This window comes from Diadema setosum, chromosome 22, assembly GCF_964275005.1.
Source record: "Diadema setosum chromosome 22, eeDiaSeto1, whole genome shotgun sequence".
Classification (NCBI taxonomy): Eukaryota; Metazoa; Echinodermata; class Echinoidea; order Diadematoida; family Diadematidae; genus Diadema; species Diadema setosum.
The window spans coordinates 25,277,068-25,283,080 of NC_092706.1; the positions used below are offsets into that span (position 1 = coordinate 25,277,068).

The 6,013-nt window shown below is 38.2% G+C and overlaps 1 pseudogene; it reads right to left on the reverse strand.

The window, feature by feature from the left end:
- Positions 1–248: 248 nt before the first annotated feature.
- LOC140244989 (uncharacterized) lies at positions 249–3,146 on the reverse strand (annotated as a pseudogene).
- Between the last annotated feature and the right edge of the window lie 2,867 nt (positions 3,147–6,013).

Here is a 6,013-nt window from a genome sequence, read left to right on the forward strand (position 1 = left end):
GTATTTTGTTGTTTTCTTTCATCTGTTTTTCTTTAGGTATTTATTTTTTTTAACACTCTTTTTATTTTGCATTAAAAACAGATCACGAATTTGTAGAAGATGAAAATTGTGGGAAAAAAATTGAAATAGTATAAAATAAACAAATAAAAAACCCGAGCCAAAATTTCCAGGATTTTCGTTCGGTCGCAAAGGGCATACACATTTTTTTTTTTTTTTTTTTTTTTTTGGGGGGGGGGGGGGGGCTAACCATAGACTGCCACACCCTTGGCATCCTTACTGTTCAGTAAGAGACCGGAGAAAGTGTTCTCCATCAACGTCCATCTTCACCTTTTTTTATTTTCAAGGTGAGCAGCTCCTTCTCTAGCTCCAACTTCCCCTGCCCCACTTGAAGTTTCTTGAATTTCTCCTGAGAGCACTTTATCTCCCATTCCAGGTATGTGTTGTAGAGTTGGCCCTCAGACTTTAATACGCCTCTTGTTTGACTTCCCAGGCAGTGAGGCAACAGCTGCTGCCGGTTGCAAGGGGGCTCTAACTACGGCTGGTTGCGGGGAGGCTCCAGCTGCTGCCAGTGGCAGGGGGGCTCTAATGTGTAGCTGCTGATGGTTGTGGTGGGGCTCCAGCTGCTGCTGGTGGCAGGGGGGGGGGGGGGGGGCTCTAGCTGCTGCCCGTTGCAAGGAGGCTCCAGGTACTGTCGGTGGCAGGGGGGCTCTAGCTGCTGATGGTTGTGGTGGGGATCCAACTGCTGCCAGTAGCAGGGGGGCTCTTGCTGCTGCTGCTGGTGGCAGGGGGGCTCTTGCTGCTGCTCGTTGCAAGGAGGCTCCAGGTACTGTCGGTGGCAAGGGGGCTCTAGCTATGGAAGGTTGCATAGGGGCTCCAGCTGCTGGTGGTGGCAGGGGGGCTCTAGCTGCAGCTGCCGGTTGTGGGGGGGGGGGGGGCAGCTGCTACCGGTGGCAGGGGAGCTCCAGCTTGTGGTAGTGGTGGTGGTGATGGTGGTGGGGCTCGAGCTGCTGGTGATGGGGATCTCCTATGTGGTAGTGGGACTTCAGCTGATGATGCAGCTTGTCGGCCTGGTATCAGTCCACGCCTGCAAGAAAAGTGAGAAATCACAAAATCGTTTGAATAATATTGTCATATTTCCACGGACAGTAAACTGTACAAGTTGGAACTCTTAGAGCTTTTACAAGATTTGAGTAATATAATGCCTATTTTGGGCGAATTGAGGGAAATTTCAAATGATTATTAATAAAAATACATAATTTCGAAAATTTATGTGGGGGGGGGGGGGTGCCCCCCTCCCCCTGCTGCGTACAGCCATGCTTAGCGCGTACTTGATTCATAACTACACGTATTCCATTGTTTATGTCAAACGTCCCATTCAAGTTGTATGATCAAGGGAGCGGTGGTCATGGTTTGGGTTTTACATTTATTCTATTAATCATTTGTCACAATTTTTAGGATTTCCACTCAATAATAATAGTATTGACTGGCATTCAAAGATCCAGACTATATCTTTACCCTCTCTTGATTTCAAATCGGGCAATATAGTCTGCTATCTCTTACCGGCCAGTCAATATTATCATTAAAAAGGGCAAATAACAAGTAATTTTAAAAGAAATAAATTTCCCTTTGTACAATAGGCCAAATATGACAAAAATCAAATCAAGAAACTAGTACGGATATTTTTTAATTTAACATTTTATCAAATTTTATTAAACTACAATGATAGTTTGATTAAATTTGATATATTTAAAAAAAAGAAAATCAGGTATTTGATGATTATAAAGGTAATTCATCAAGGAGTGATGATTTGCTCTGAAACTCTTATTTCTTATCTAAATGATTTAATTCTTATTTTTTCATTGTTCAGTGAGCCTCCAAAAAAAAAATGATGAACGTTATCTGCACTTTGCAAGTTGTAATTATTATCACTTTGTTATTTCTCATTTCAGTTCCAAGCGTGAAAGTTGTTACAAAAATTTCTTTGAAAGAGCTTTATCAAATAGTGAACAAGTTTCATTTTTTTTTTGAAGTTAACTTACCAAAACCATTTCTGTGCTTTAACCCTTCCTTATGAATATTCAAATGAGTTGGTGATATCATAACAACACAATTTGTAATACCATCATTATAATGTCTTAGCAGGAAATGCTCCCCCAGTATGTGACATATTAAAATTTCTTTTATACATTTTTATTAAATTTTCATATGCCCCCCAAAAAACTTCTGTAAATCTTATACATTAAAGTTTGAATTACTTTGTACTGATACAGTGTAAATTCAATAGAAAGAGATCTGACATAACAAAATATCGGATTAAAAACATATATACCTATTTTTATCAGATACAAATGAAATCATAAAATTTTTGTTTTATTATTTCTTGAATACTGATATACACTGTAACAGAATACTTGAAGACTTTGTTTGCAAAAACCGATAAGTCTATATTTGCCAAATGGAGATATTTGCGATTAAAGGTCAAGAAAAATAAAGAGAATAATAAGAAAATTTCTGTTTCTTTTATCCATAACTTCAAAAATGTACCTGGATGTGTAGTGAACAATATATCATTTAAAAGGTATTATTTTGTACTTTATGACAGAGACCGTACTTTAAAATCTTAAAAAATGGACTTATTGGTTTTTGCGAACAAACTCTTCACTTATACAATAACCCAAATTTCCTGGTTAAGAGATCATTGTTGTAAAGACTTTACACAATATCATACTCATTGATGATTGGATTTTATTTTTTACATAACAAAACAAGAAACTCAGGTTCACTCCAAGAAATTTGGTTGAAAAATAACTTACAAGGAATTTGCTCCATTGAGGATGCCAACCAAGGCTGCTGAGTTGGCTCCAATGGCATTCTCAACTCTCTCGTCAATGTCAGTCATCACACAGACTGGTCCTCCACCACCTCAAATCAACATGAGAAAAACAGAAGACATAGTTGACGATAACTTTGTAAACATATAGTCTACGTCCTGCCGATTTCAGATGATACTCACTATATAACAAGCTCTTGAGCTAAGTTTGCATGTGCGTGTGTGTGTGTGTGTGTGTTTGTGCGTGTGACATTACATTTTAGACATGGCAGATACCCCTCTCATTATTGCATTGGTCCCCAAGTTATAAGGAAAGTTTAAAATGTTTAGTAAAATTCATTTCATGTCCTCAAATATATGTTGATCAACTATCAATTTGACTGGCTGGAGTCTGGGCCATTATATATGCATGAAGATCTTTTTCCTTATATAAACACCATACACTTGTTAATTGTAAATATTCAAATTTTTGGCCCAAGCCTACATCCAAGTACTTTAAACTGACATTCTAGCTTGCGAAACAATTCATCGACGATCACACGAACCGACGAATCCTTCAAGAATGGTCGACATATTGGATTTTCACTTTTTCCCATTTTTAGATAGTTCAAACAAAGGACTATTTTGTTTCCAATTTTAAAGTCATAATTTTATGTCAATTAAGAGACAATTGCAAGTAAAATTTGGTCATGACCGCGAATCGACACATGTGTATGTACTATGTGCGCGTGCCGCCAAACCTGCATCATTATACACACACATGCGCGCCCACACACACACACACATGCATATACACACACAAAAACAAACACAAATAATCACACATACACATACAGATACACTCACACACATACCCAAACGCACACGCACAAAAACATACACATACACATTCACACAAACACAAATACACACACACTCACAGACACACTCATACACATACACATATGCACACACACATACAAACACTCGAACACACACACAAACTAAACACTAACACACACACACGTACACCATACACACGGACACACATGTACACATACACATGCACACACTTATACATACGCACACGTACACATGCATAAATGCACACGCATCAGATACACATGCACACACACACATACACACACTGACACACATACACTGACAGACACATACACACATATGCATATAAACACACATACACTCACACGTACACATTCACACAAACACAGAAACGCTCATAAGTATGTTAGACGAGCGATTTCACCTTCGTGACGGCACGCACTAAACTGCGATCGGGCGTCTGACGATGAGCGAGACTAAAGACTGGAAAGTAGGTTAGGGTTAGTGTTACGGTTACGGTAGGGTTAGGGTTAGGATAAGGGTTAGGGTTAGGGTAAAGGGTAGATTGTGTATGGCATGGGGTAGGGTTAGGGCACGTGTACGCTGTTGGCTATATGTACAACTGTGTGGTACACAGCACAGGTGGGACTGAGAAAAATGGAAAAAAAAAATCTGTAAATTCTCTCGAAGTGAAAATGTCATTGATATTTGAATTTACCAACTTAAGTTGATGTCTGAGGTACACCCAAACACTCTTATTTCTGTTCCTGCTTTTCTACTTTTATTTGATAAAAAATAAATTCATCCCTGCCTTCGTTTTAAGTTACAAAAAAATATAAATTCTGACAATACAGTCCAAAACCTTTTACAAACCAAATCATTCTTGACTTATACTGCTTCACATTTATCTTAACTTTTATTGAAATTGAAACATTGAATATGTCAATGAATGCTTTTTTAAGGAAAAAGCAGATTTTCATGTTCTTTTTTTCATTCAGTATTAGTTCACTGCAGAACCTAATGCCAAGCAGCCATATGTGTAATGCAATTATACCTATGCCTGCAGAGGTGGGGTTAGGGTTAGGGTTAGGACTTGCCACTTTTAGTCTCTAGTCTCGCTCATCATTTGCTATCCAATGCAATCTCAGTGATTCGACGGTTCGGAGATCATGCACATTAACTTCCCGGTCTGTAAACCATCGAATCACTACATTTACCACAGTGCATGTAACCAGGTTCACTTTACATTGACTGAAGTAATACAATTTTTGACTGTAAAGGTTTATACTATACATCATAGTAAGCAGTAGAATTCAGGCTTTCTTACAAGGGATATTCTTTATAGCATACAGTTCATTTTATACGTACAAAACAAATCCGAAACCCGCCCAAACTTCATCCGCGTTTTTCTCGAAATTGTGTTTGCGCCCAACAGGGACCAATTTGTTGGTTCGTGTGATCGTCGATGAATTAATGGTGATAAATACATGAAGAGTTTGTTTGCAAAAACCGATAAGTCCATATTTGCCAAATGGAGATATTTGCGATTAAAGGTCAAGAAAAATAAAGAGAATAATAAGAAAATTTTTGCTTCTTTTGATCATAACTTCAAAAATGTACCTTTATATGTAGTGACCAATATATCATTTAAAAGGTATTATTTTGTACTTTATGACAGAGACCATACTTCAAAATCTTCAAAAATGGACTTATCGGTTTTTGCGAACAAACTCTTCACATGTATACATCATTCCATGTCTATATGATGCACATCACAACACAATGTATATGTCGTCCTGTCATCACTGCCACTTGAGTCTTGACCAGGGAGGGTCAAGCTCTGCCATTTTGTAAGAATAAATTGAACAAATAGAGGGTCACTGAATAATTCATTTTGTTAGATGATACGCGCAATAACTGTTTTAATCACTGCGACGCAATTTGAAAAACTGTTCAGGTTTACATCGAATTTGTGAACAAATTATTATTCATGATTACAAATTAAACACAAAACTAACCAATGTCTTTATACTGAATGCCCGAGCCTCGTTCTTGATACGCGCTGGTCTTATTGTTGCGCGCACACACAACGCAGCTACGCCCGTGATGTCACCACTAATGATGAATTATTCAGTGACCCTCTATTTGTGCGTGCAATTGATTCCAGTGGGCGGGTCAGAGAACAATGCTTACACACTGACGTATCACAAAGCTTTCCGTCTAGTAATTCTAATTGATATGTCTATGGTCTTGACCAATAAATATGTAAGATTTGATTATTCAGGGAACTTCACTTTTTTCATTGACATTTGTTGGTCAGGAGGGGAATTGTGAACGAGGGCTGTGGATATTTACAACCTG